Here is a 13729-nt window from a genome sequence, read left to right as displayed (position 1 = left end):
TCCCGAGATCCTACAATTGGGGGCTCCTCCGGGATTGGGGGAACACCGATCGCCGCACGATGGCGCTGTGAGAAAAACTGCGAATTTGTGAGTTGTGTTACGAGTTGTTACGAGTTGACGAGAAATTACGAGTTGTGTTGGTGGCTCTGTGTATGGCCACAACACGGAAGAGAAACGATGAGACGACGCTGTGACGGACATTCGAGGGCGAATGTCGTCGCAGGATGGCCGAGTGTGGGATCGGGACCCCAGACCAAAAGTATGTAGGAGATCGGGAAGAACGGGAGGGTTCCGTAGGTGAGCGCGTTAGTCGATCGGCTACTACCAGTGAGGCCGTGGGTTCGATTCCCGCGGCGGCGGTGCCCTCATTTTTCCCGAGATCCTACAATTATGTATACCTCTATACCTCGAACTCGAATGTTCTCCCGCGCTTATACGACGCGACGTCAACGCTTGGCGTCCCTCCACTATCTGGCCAAAAGAGCCGTACGTGCGAGCAGCGGTACCCTGTTCTATTTATTACCTATCAAATAGAAATAACATTCTTTAATTCTTTTTTACTTTATAAACAGGTCCTCATCAGTAAAAAACCTTTACAAGACATAAAATGAAAAAAAAACTATATTCCCATTTTTTATTGTTACAGAATTTTATGTAAGTATCTAAATATGTATTATAATTTCTCAAGTATAGGGGAAGGAGGGGATACAATAGTCAGGATTATCTCCAACTCCTACTAACTATATTTATTCGTTTTTTTTTAATATAAAATTCAGGCGCGTGTGCGGATACCGTGTTTATGGGTCGCCGGTTCGCTGGTAACTAACTACTACGATTCGTTTTTTTACGCAATTAAAACAATTCACCTGGCAACGATAAAACACACAAGTCTTCTCGGTGTACTTTTGTCACCGAGCTGTTACAATCTTCGCCGCGACGCACGAGCACACACATACACACATACATACTGAATGCAAACGCGCCCGCAGTCATTCCAAACAATCTTATTACCATTGATTTCCTACAGTTCGGCCATCCTGACCTGTTAGCCGTCCCGGCTAACCCGAATACAATATTTCGCTTCATTAGTTGCTACTTACTATGTACATACTTTTGATAAACACATTATAATATGAAATATAATATAAAATATACATTCTTATCGCTATCAACGTACCAAATTCTTAACGATCATATCACTTTATAAGGTCGCATGTTGTCTGGGGACAAAACTCCATGGTACGGCGTTTGCGTTACCTGGAATCCATCAATGTCGCTGATTACATAAGGATCATGATCTAAAACCTTTTTAACTACATAAGGTCCCTTGAATTTGGGTATCAATTTTTTATTAACCCCTGCTGATGTGTCGGTGTTTTTAATCATGACATAGTCCCCGACATTATAAATCAATGCATCCTTATGCTTATCATTGTAATTCTTTTCGTTAGCCGCCTGTATTTTATTAATATTTCCCGCCGCTTTTTCCCGAATGATTTCTAAATTTCTGTCGTCGCACGAACGTGACTCTAACAATAAACGTAGGGAATCATTCCGTTTCTATAATTGTTCGACTCCAAAAAGCAAACGACTAGGGGTTTCTTTTGTCGCTCGGCAAATTGTATTATTTAAAGTAAATTGTACCTGCTCTAAAACTCTGTCCCATTTACTCGGTTCTTCACACAGTTTGGCCATCATTGGTGTTATAACACGATTAAATCGTTCAATTTGACCGTTGGTCTAGGGGTGCCAACTGCAATTCAAATGTGTTGGACATTTTCATTATCCCGAAATTCTTTAAAATTATTTGATGTGAAAGCAGTACCGCGGTCTGTTATTATCCGTTTTGGCCTGCTATATACCCTAAAATAATCTTTTAAACACTTTATCACTTCCTGAGAACTCGTTGATTTACAAGGGTATAGTCTGATGAATTTTGTAAAACCTTCTACCACACACCACACCACCACACCACCACCACACACACCACACCACACAACCACACCACACACACACACACACACACACACACACACACACACACATCGCTAATAAATGTCTGTATCCCTTTCCTGTTTTTTCGAGCGGGCCAAGGTGGTCTAAGTGCAAAGTATGAAACGGTACTTTTCCCTTCTCGATGCTATGCAGGTATCCTTTTTGTTTTCCACTAAGCGGTGAAAATTCGATGCATCGTAAACAATTGGAAATATATTCTTTTACCTTTTGCTGCAAATTTGGGAACCAATATAATTTTACAATATTTTGAATAACCTTATCCTTGCCTACGTGTCCCAAATCGTCATGACATGTACGAATTACATTATCTTCCATCGAACGCGGCACATAAAATAACAATTTTTTAGTTTTATCTTTCCGGTATACCAGTCCATCGCGTAATTCGAAGTATTTTGATTCTACTTGCTCTAATCCGCTTCGGATTTTCCTAATTTCTGGGTCTTTATCCTGGCATATGGACAATGTCTGCTCAAAAGTATTGCCCTCAACTACTAAAACGCCATGACAACGACTGAGAGCATCAACGTGGTTCATTCTGTTTCCCGGTCTATGATGAATTTCATAATGAAAATTTTGTAAATAAAGCGCCCAACGGGAAATTCGCGGATTTATGTTTTGCTTGCTTAACGTCAAACGAAAACTATCGCAATCCGTCAGTATTTTAAAACGAATACCCGAAAGATAAATTCTGAACCGTTTAATTGCGTTTACTACTGCAAGACATTCCAGCTCAAAACTATGATACCTAGCTTCTACCGGTGTTGTTCGCTGGCTATAATATGCCATTGGTGTTAAACGTCCATCTGCTTGCTTCTGTAACAATATTGCGCCAAATCCGGACGCGCTCGCATCGCAATGAAGTTCGGTTTCGGCCATGGGAGAATAAATCGAAAGAATCGGTTTTTCTGCTAACCGACCCTTTAACGTTTCAAAAGCGCTATTTTCTTTTTCACCAAATATAAATCTAGCATCCTTCCTGACCAGGTCGTACAATGGCTTAGCAATGATGGAGAACCCAGGTATAAATGGCCGAAAATAACTGGCTAGTGACACAAAACGTAAAACGTCCTTTGAGTTACGCGGGATCGGATAATTGAGAACGGCCTTGATATTATCGTCACTCGGTCGAATTCCTTCGATACTAACGCGGTATCCTAAATAATCAACTTCGGTTTGTGCAAAGGCACACTTATTCAATTTAAATGGTAACCGACATCTTCCAGCTGTTCGGAAAACTTCTCGCAGAATCTCTAAATGTTCCTCGCAAGTTTCCGTCGCAATTAGAAAATCATCGAAATACACTAATACTTTATGGGCTCTAATCAAGTCGCAAAATAATTTTCCTACAAATCGTGCAAATACCTTCGGGGCGTTAGTCAGTCCAAAAGGGCAAACACAAATTCATACTGCCCGAGAGGGGTGACAAATGATGTAAATTTAATCGCCTGATCCGCCATCCGGACATTATAGTACCCGTCCTTCAAATCTAATGTCGTGTAATATCGTTTATTCTTTAATTGGTCTATGTTGTCCTCAATTAACTGACTCGGAAAGTTGTCTTTAATTGTGATTTTGTTTAATTCCCGATAGTCTACGCACAACCTGGTTTCCCCGTTTTTCTTCCGTACTAAAACAATCGGGCTGCTGTACGGTGATTCGCTCGGGCGAATGATTTCTCTGTCTAAGAGATCATCTAAAAGACCTTGTAATTTTCCTCTATCGGCATATGAAAGTCGTCGCGGTCTAAAACAAATTGGTTGGTCATGTTTCAAAACTATGTTCATCTCAAAATCGACCTTATCAGTACTCGATTGCTTCAGTTGTAAATAATCCGATTGGAACGACTCTTTGATTTGTTCCACCACCACCGAGTCCAATTCTGGGTTAATTCGAAGTTTCTCCGGTGTCGCAACCGGTTCGCTTATACAGTCAATGTTCAAAATTTGCTCGATCGCCGAATCTACATCGTTCGCGGACTTGTTTTCTCTTCGAGATACTACGAACCCGTTATCAAATGACAGTCTGATTATGGAATTTGAAGAAAAGTCTCGCCCTAATACCGCCATAAACGCCATAGTATTATCCGGAACTACGTAAAATCTTAATTTAATAGGAATTCTTTCGACCTCAACCTCGCGTTCAAAAAGACCCAATATTTTTGTTCAACCTGGAGCCTCACGCGAAAGGCTATAGCCGGTTTAGGGGGCCAAATCGGCCCCGGAAGGGATTTTATTCAAATTTGCTCCATTCGATAGCTTACCAAAAAAGATACCTTTCAGCCAAGTTTTAGCCCTATAGCTCATCTGTAAGGGTAGTTATAGAGGAAAAACGAAAATCCAGTTTTTGGCCCATTTTCTCCATTTAATGATAATTTAAAATTCTGAAAAAAATCTGACACATTTCGGACACCAAACCACATACTTTGAGTCGTTTTCAGATTTTTCCGTTGCAAACTCTGGCTGTAAAAGTCGAAAAACACGAAAAAAATCGAAAAAATACAGATTTCATATGGAAATCTAAGAGTGACAACAACAGAATTAATTTAGCAATAAGATATTGTCCTAAGTATTATGTTCAATTTTTTTCAAATTCCTGCGATTGGTGCGTCATAGTAGGAAAAAATAAAAACCACTTTTTTCGGCGTTTTTTCCGTGAAAAACTAAGTTATAATTATCGTAAAAATATATTATGTAATATTAAACATCCCTAAGTTCAGAGAAACATCGTCCAGACTTAAAAAATTGCGTAATACAAAAAACGACAATTATACTACGCTGGATATATCCCTATAGGCCTGGTGCTGGTACTTCTACCGGTCGGAGCGGAACGTGAGCTACGGGCGTCTAGCCGGAGGTCCTCTTCGATTCCCTCGACTCGCTGTATCAGATGGGCGGTGTCGTTGAATTCGCTGCGCCGGATATGCACGCGGAGCCCTGGGCGCATGTTATAGTACAGCGTGTCGAGTTTTCGTTCGGTGGTATATCCCCCACGCCGGCGGATAAGAGTGACCATGGCGGTAACGTAGGTCCGGACCGGCTCGTTTAGGCCTTGCTGCCTCTCGGCGATTTGACGGTCCAGGTTCCGGAGTTCCCGGGGTGGCAGGAAATATCGTCGGAGCTGGTCCTCGAGCTCTTCCCACGAGGAAATGGTTGGTACTATGTCTCGGTACCACAACTGAGCGTCTCCGCGAAAGAGCTCAGGGAACCCGTGCAACAACTGCTGGTCGGTCAGACGATACGTTCCCTGTAGTTCTCGTACGCGCTCCAAAAATGCGTACGGGTCTCGCCCGTCGAAATGGCAGTTCCATTTCCTCATGTGGTCGAGGATTTGCGTAACCGGCAAGGCCGATTCGTAGGCCGGCGGAACGACCGGATGAAGGGGAGTCGATGCGTTATCCCCATCGAGCCCGCTGACCAGATCGTTGTGGAATTCTTCCAGGTCCCGGGTCCGATCGACCTCTTCCTTATATCCGGGCTCGTCTTCGGGTTTGTCCGGATAGGCTTCGGGATTCCGGCGGACGTATGCCACCAGCCTCTGCCTCAGCTGGACCACGGTGCCTCCGGTGCCGGTTCCAAGCTCGCGGAGCTCCTGCTTCAATTGCTCCTTGGTGAGCCGGTAGACCCACGAGACTCCCATGCCTCGGCCGTGGGTGTACTAATCTTCCGGACGGGGTGAGGCTTTCTCCCAAAAATGATAAGGGACCGCGGCGCGGCGGGTACTGTCGGACCAGGCGAGCAGCGTAGTTTGATTCGGCCGGAGAGAAAGAAATACGGAAACGCGAAGTACTAAATTTACTTTGAAAGGGATCGCGCAGCTTAAACCTAAATTCCTACTTAGCTGAGTGTCGCTTCCTAATGCAAAAATACAGCCAGTCCCTGTTTAGGCGCCATGTAACGGGAGCGTTTTCCTACGCGAGCGTTCAACCGCGAAAGGAAGGTTCGTTCTGTCCTCTCCTGGATTTGCTCAGCGGCCAGGGTCGACGGAGAGGACAGCAGGTGGAATAAACGGAGGCTGTTTAAGAAAAGATAAGCTTTATTGCCGGCGGCGGTTCGCCCCGGATTGAGACGATGAGTCCCGGCTGGCGGGTTCCGGTGAGACGGCTGGCTGCAATCAGCGCGAGGAGGCGACACGTTATTTTAATTCTAACTTTACCTTAAATCTAATATACTCGGAAAGTAAACGGCGGGACGCGGAGCGATCGGGACTCGCTCTTACGACGGAAATACGGAGCGATATCGGAATACGGCGTTTCCCCGATTCGGTGGATTCACGGGATTCCGGATCTACGGCTGGTCGGTGGGAACCACCGCGGCTCGGCGAGATAATAGTGAATTGGTGTTTCCTCGCTGATGGTCGAGCGCACGGTGGCCGCGAATCCACTCCGGCTCCGGACCGACGGGACGCCCCACCCGTCGCCCCCAGTCAGATCGCGGTGGGGGTCGCTCGCACCCGGACGATCCCAGAGAACGAGCTCCCGTCATCAGCGTCGTCACTCGTACAGGACGAGCTCCGAACGCGGCTGCGATCCGACGAGGACTGCCACGAATGTGACGCGACGCCTGGTCGCGGGCCGATGAGCGAATTTCGCAGGATCGACGGAAAGGAATCGGGTAGTGGGGAGAGAGCCGGAGCGCGCGACGAGCAGTAGTGCACAGAGGCACTGCTCCCGTCCGACTGCTCGCTTGAGACTTCCTCGCGGTACTGGTTTCGCACGTACACGGAAGAAGCCGTAGTATGCGTGTTCACACGCGACTGCGAGTGGTCAGGAGCTTGGGATGATTCCCGGTGAGCAGCTCTCAGCCAACAGAAGGGAGATCGACGGGGATCCGGGGTGGCCTCCCGCCACTATGACGACGGAGCCGATCTCGTCCCCCACCCAGAAGGGGTGTTCAGGGACGGCGTACGGCTCCGCCGCAACTGCCAGCCCAGCTCCCCACTCGCGCATGGCTTGGACAAACAAGTCCTGTGCCGCGCGCGAGTGGTTGAGGTTCGCCTGCATAACCGCAGTAGTGTTAAAAGTCCCTACTCTGACATGGGTTCTGCAGACTCACCTCCCTTGGGGGACTGGGCCCCTGGCGCGGCCTGCAGCTGTTGCGTGGTTGCAGCCCCAGACGCGCCCTTCCCCTTCGTTGCCGCACGGCCCCTCTTGGGAGCCGGGGCACACGCTTTGGCCCCAAATCTGTGGCCTGATGGCCTCTCCAGGTCCGCGCAGAGTGGACACCTAGGGGCGGCCCTGCAAGCCGAGGCCCGGTGCTCCGCCGCCCCGCAGCGGTAGCACAACCCGCCCCTGTCGACCGCGCTCTTACACGTGGCCCGCGTGTGCCTTGTCTCCAGACAGCGGAAACATTGGAGGGGCCGTTCCCTCAGCGCGTCAACGCGTGCCGAGGACCAACCGACCAGCAGCCGGCCTCCCGCCACCACCTTCTTAACGGCCGCAAGGGGGCCCTGGGCCCAACAGGAGCCCAATGCCTGCTCCGAGGCGGGTCTCCAGATCTCCCCGACCTGCAAATCCGCCTCCGAACACCCCCCTGCCGTCGCCAGCGCCGCCGCGACATCGTCCAGGCCCGCGAGCCGCATCTCGCCGCGCTTGACCGCCTGGGAGACCTTCACGCCTGTCTCCCCAAGCGCCTCGGCGATCCTCGTGGAGAGGACCCGTGCCTTCTCCTGGCACTCCGGGCCCTTGATCTCCAGGAGGATCCCTGCCGGTCTTCGACCGCCCGAAGCACCCCCGACTCGATCCCGATGCTTTTTAGATCCACCCGCTCTTTGGCCCTAGCCATCACCTCCCCGTAGGTGAGCTTGATGCTCTCGGGGATTGTGATGGTCACGGCTCCCGTCCTGGGGGTGCGTCCCAGGCCTCCGTCCCTCCCGGCGGCGGGCTTCGCCGCGCTCGCGCCTGCCCGCCCTTGTGCACCACTCGCCGCCTTCGGCTTCTTCGCAGCCTGCCGCCGTGATGCAGCGGCAGCTGCCTCGGCCGCGGCGGCTCTTGCCGTAGCCTCCTCCGCGGCTATCTTCTTCTGCGCCTTTTTCCCGGCCCTGCTGGTCACTTCCACCCATGGGGCCGGAACGACCGGTGGCGGGATGACCACGGGAGGCACCACTCTCACGTTGGATACCACCACCGGTCCGGTCTTCTTGGCATCAGCCGTCGCCGGTGGGGAAGCCACCGGCGTCGCCTCGCGCGCGCACTTACCTCCCTGGAGGGCCGGGGCAAACCCGGTCAGAATCGTCCGGAAGCGGTCCTCCATTCTGGCCTCGAGCTCCCTGTTCCTTGCCGCCACCATCGCGTCGACCCGGAGAAACAGGGCTTGGGAGTCCAGGGCTCCCGCTCCCTCCCCCGAAGACGCAGTCGCCTCCATCCCCAGCGTCGAAACCCCCTCCGTCGAGGAGGTGGAGGGCACTCCCTCTGCGGGCGCATTTGCCACCCGGCGTCCGTTCCCAGGGTTCCCAGGAGATGACGAACTCCATAGTGGATCAGAGTCACCACTATGAAGGCCACACGACCTCGGACCCCGACCGTTAGGTGTGCCTATCCCCACCTCAGTTGCGCCCGTAGTCCCATTGTTTTGGCTTCAACGCCACCCGCTACATAGTAGTAAATATTTGGACTGCAACCGAAAATGCGTGTGAAACGAGGCCTGCCCCTTCCAGTCTGAACCAATCAGCCGCGCACTGGTACCAACGAGACGAGGCAGTGAAGTATCATTGTGCATCCTTTGCTAATTATCTTGGAAGGATAATAACTTCAACTCTGTCCCACTCAACTGACTATGTTTACGTCTACTGCCTCGTCTCATTGGACAAGACATAGATACGTCACCGCATTCCTGCTAGGGAACCTTCCTCTAACCATTTTTAGATCATTATGGACAAGAATTCAGAAGTTTTCCATATACATACATTTTTTCGCTAGCGACCCTTACTTCAGAATGTCTAAAGAATATCCAGCAATTTTAAGAACCTAAAATAATGAATAGTACAATAAATAGTTTTGCGGCTCCGCGAATTACAAAATGAAATTTCAAAGAGAAAGATGAAGAAACGCAAAATACAGCCATATTTATTCAAATTTTTTCACACTTGAACCAGTGGTAAAATTTGCAAAACAAAGATATTTCTAATATTTTTTAATTAAGAAATGATACTGACCAAGGAAAAAATAAATTATTTGAGAACAGCAGTCTTTTGTGATAACCCGGCTCAACCCCCGCCTCCCATTTTCTCTTGGACCACAACATACTTCAATGTCATCAAAATACGAGACATAGGCCCCAAAAAATGATCGAATTCACATGGAATGATCCCCTTCCTAATGTGGATATTTCCTTAAAAAAAAAAAATAACAACTATTCTCGTTTTTACAATATATCTACGTATAATTTACATATAATACAAGGATGTATGATGCTGTTTCACCAAGAGGCAGGAAGGTTTCCTATTTCTATGGTATTGTAAAGGGGAGATACCGATAATTTACCTAAGGAACCGTGAAGGCCCCAAAAGCATTTGTAAAGAGAATATACTCTCTTTAAAATCTAGCGCGATTAATATGCTCCGCGCGCTTCTATGATAACGCTAGGTGTCTCGCCGAGTATGAAATTAATCGACATCGATGAGGGAGAGCACGTGCAAGAATAAAACATAAAGATAATTAATAGGGATAAACAATATAGGAATAATTGATCTTAATTGTCGTTTCTCTAATTTTACAGGTAAGGTGTGTGTAAATAGTGTATATAGCAATAAGCGTTAACCGAAAATAAAAACTCTAATTTTATAGAGAAACAAATTTGGTTAGATTATTCTGGAACCCCCAACGTGAGATATAAATAAACATTATACATTTTTTTGTGCCATGCACAGCAGGGAACTGCCAACGCGCTCCCGAAAGGCCATCTGGAAATGGTCAAACGCTCGAGATAATGACCCAACCGGGGCGAGCAGAATTATAGTCGAGAACACTGAAGCTCCGTCCACTCAAACCCTACACCCTGGTTTCGAATCTAGCGGCCAAACATGCACGGTCTCTTCCCGGTCTTATTTGGGCCGACCTTTATGCGGCGGAAACGCGGAGCGACGGGAGTCGTGAAACGGCGGAGCGCGAAGCCAACAGGACTCGCTCTGGAATACGGGCGACGGTACGTCGCGGACGGCGGGACGCGAAGCGATCAGGACTCGCTTTAATTTACGGAGCGTCGGTACGTCGAGTATGCCGGGGCGCGAAGGGAACGCGGGGCGACGGTGGTCGGATCTTTAATGAATTCTTTCCTGCGCTGGGCTGATCTCGCGGGGCGCGAAACGGCTTCGTATCCGGACCGGCGGTACGCCTTGCTCGTCGCCCTCAGACCGCGGTGTGGCTCGTTCGCACACGGACGGACCCATAGAACGAACTCCCCGACACCGACGTTGTTGCTCGTTCGCGGACGGACCCACAGGACGAGCTCCGACCGTGGCTGTGGCTGGATGAGGACTAAACGGGCGTAGCGCGAGACTCGGTCGCGGGCCGGTGAGCGGATCTCGCAGGAAGACGGAAATCGGAGATCGGGCAGGAGAGAGGAGAGGGCCGGAGCGAAGAAGTGCCCGGAAGCACGGTTCTCGCCCGACTGCTCACTCGAGATTCACTCGCGGTATGGGTTTCTCTAGTACACGGACGGACCCGTAGCACATGATTCCCCCAATACCAGCGTGTTCACACACATGCACGGACGGACCCGTAGGATGTGCGCTAGCACGCGGCTGCGAGTGGTCTGGAGCTCGGAGAAGTACCTCCAGGAGCAGCTTCAAGCCAACTCCGACTTCGGAGCGTTTCGCCCGGGTATTTATAGCCGAAGCGCGGACCTCGCGAAACGTTCGCGAATCTTCGGAGCTCGCGGATTGGTCCGCGCTTGGGTCTACTCGCCGATTGGCGCGCGTAAAGGTGCCGGTCGCGGATTGGCTCGTGCCTGGTCCGTTTGCGAGCTCGCGACATAACGCGAGATTCGCGGTTTCATCGCAAGTTTTCGTGGGGAATTGTTCGCGCAGCACTTCACTGTCTTTCTTCTTCAGGTAAAGGCAGAAGTGTGCCAGCGCGCTCCACGAGGCTGCCAGAAGTTGGATGCTCCATCCGTATGCTGCGTGCAGGGCCGATGCCGTTCAATATGATGTTTACAGATAGTTTGATGAGTCGAACAGCCACATATATTCCAATTAATCCTGCCACCACAGATCCGAACTCGTTGAAGCGTGTCCAGACCTTTTTGCCGGTTGATTCCGCTATCTTCTCGAACGTTGCTTTGTCCATGAGGTTGTAAAGAGATGCCGACCCTTCGGCGTAGCTCCGTCCGGATGCTCCTTGTGCTAAGGAATTTATGAACTGCTGTCTTCTCTATGGGGAACATTATATGTTCATTTAGCGTTTTTCAGTATCTGTCTCGCGAGTTTGCATTTTTGTTGAAGTACATCTCGATACATTGATACGACTTGGTTTTTGATATGTCGTTCGAGGTATACAAATTTAGCATTGACATATGTGAAGATATCCAGGTTATTCACCCGGATTGGCTCGATGTCCTTGAATCGTCCTGCTTTCTCTGTTTCCAGGATGAGAAGCTTGGGGTGTTCAGTTTTTATGAGCGTGTAACCACGTATGGATGTGCGGCCCGTGCTCGTAAGTGAAAATGCGGTTTCGTCTGCCGTTACTGTGAAGATTGTTGCTACGTTTGACACTGGCATCCGGGTGTGTTACGGATTGGGACGGAAAATAAATTATGCGGTACGGGACTAGCACTTTATTCTACCGTCGAACGGCCGTCACTTACACGGAGTAAATTTACAAGGAATATGTACAATGTGAAGCCCACCGGTTGGACTTCAGGTTACAATAAATGTGTGAAACCGAGAGAGTTTATGATTATTCTCCGCTGAGCTGAGGAGAATCCCGAACTGAAATGATATAGCTAGACCGGTCCCACGACGCGCGACGTCTGAGCTACTATTTATCGATTTGAGAACTATTTCGCGATGTTGACGTTGAGAGATGAACAAACGATCTGATCGTCGGCGAGCCGCGAGCGGTTTCCTATCACCGCCGGAACGATGACTTGCCGAATTTGAACCCGGGCCAATAGAATGTCTATTATCGCGTCGATAATCGATCCGGCGGCGACAGCCTATGGCACGACTCGCCGTCGATCGACCGTCGATCTCGCGGCGACACGAGCACCCGCCAATAGTGGGGCGGCGCGGTGGATCTCGCGTGCGAGATCTGTCGTCACGCGCAGCCCACCCCAAACAGGGTGCATATAGATTTCCCATCGTAAAGAACCTGATACTGGTTGAACTGACATCTGTCCATAGGTAGGCTGTTCCAGAACGTATAACCGTCCTCCGAATTCAGACATGATTCTCGTTGGAGGCTGCATCGTTGTCCAGAAGGTTGTAACGGGAGCGTCTCTAACGCGAGCGTTTAGTCGCAAAGGAAGGCTGGTATTGCTGTCCTCTCTTGGATTAGCTCAGCAGCCAGGGTCGTTTTTGAGAGGACAGCGGGTGGAATAAACAGACCACGTGTTAGAAAGAAATAGAAATTAATTTTATTCAATTATTCTCCGGAGCTCTGGAGCAGGACGAGGCGTCCGGGCTGGCGTTCTTCGGCGGGCTGGCCGGCTGCAAATAGCGCGAGGGGACGACACGTTAACAGAAGAACAAAAGCTTAACCTACTCTTATTGCTATCTTAAAGCTAACGAAACGGCGGTCGCGTAGCGATCAGGACTCGCTTTATACGGCGGGAACGCGGAGCGACGAGAGTCGCGAAGACGGCGGAGCGCGAACGGCGAGAGCCGCGAAGACGGCGGAGAAATCGCTATACCGGTGCTTGGAATCTGCGGAGACCCCGGGATTCCGGATCTGCGGCTAGGCGGCAGAAACCACCGCGGCTCAGCGAGATCTTAGTGAATTGGCGTTCTACGCTAGGCTGAGCTCGCGGTGGTCGCGAATCGGCTCCGTATCCGGACCGACGGGACGCCCCGCCCGTCGTTCCCAGTCAGACCGCGGTGTGGTTGGCTCGCACCTAGACGAACCCGGAGAACGAGCTCCCCGACACCGGCGTCGTTACTCGTCCACGGACGAGCCCACAGGACGAGCTCCGAACGCAGCTGTGGCCGGATGAGGACTGAAACGGATGAGGCACACGAAGCCTGGTCGCGGATCGACGAGCGGATCTCGCAGGATTTCGGGAATCTGGAATCAGGTAGCGGGGAGAAGGCCGGAGGCGCGGCGGGTAGTAGCGCTTAGAAGCACTGCTCTCGCCCGACTGCTCACTCGAGACTCGCTCGCGGTATCGGTTTTGCTCGCACACGGACGATTCCGTAGTACGCGTTCCACCAATACCAGCGTGCTCACGCACACGCACGGAAGAGTCCGTAGGGTGCGCGTTCACACGCGGCTGCGAGTGGTCTGGAGCTCGGAGATGATCCTCCACAAGCAGCTCCAAGCTAACTCCGCTTCTGTCGTGTGTCGGACCGGTATTTATTGAGGAAGCGCGGACTACGGAGAGCGCGCCGCCTCGGGAAAAGTTCGGATTGGTCCGCGTTTGGGTCTATTCGCGGATTGGTTCGCGTAAGGGGCCGGTCGCGGATTGGCTCGCGTTCGGGTCTGTTTCGCGAGCTCGCGACGGAACGCGCGTTTCGTCGTTCCGTCGCAAGGTAAGTATATATCATTAGATGTTAATTTGATCGA

General features: G+C 50.4%; 1 long non-coding RNA gene across 1 annotated transcript; it reads right to left on the bottom strand.

The window, feature by feature from the left end:
• Positions 1–931: 931 nt before the first annotated feature.
• Positions 932–3271, bottom strand: LOC143358509 (uncharacterized). The gene is made up of 2 exons (XR_013082959.1): positions 2523–3271; positions 932–1298 (listed from the first exon to the last, which is right to left on the bottom strand). It is a non-coding gene; the product is annotated as an uncharacterized LOC143358509 (long non-coding RNA).
• Between the last annotated feature and the right edge of the window lie 10458 nt (positions 3272–13729).

The sequence above is a fragment of the Halictus rubicundus genome, chromosome 11, assembly GCF_050948215.1.
Source record: "Halictus rubicundus isolate RS-2024b chromosome 11, iyHalRubi1_principal, whole genome shotgun sequence".
NCBI classification, from domain to species: Eukaryota; Metazoa; Arthropoda; class Insecta; order Hymenoptera; family Halictidae; genus Halictus; species Halictus rubicundus.
The sequence above is the reverse complement of the archived record's forward strand: the minus strand, read 5'-3'. Positions and strand labels throughout refer to the sequence as shown.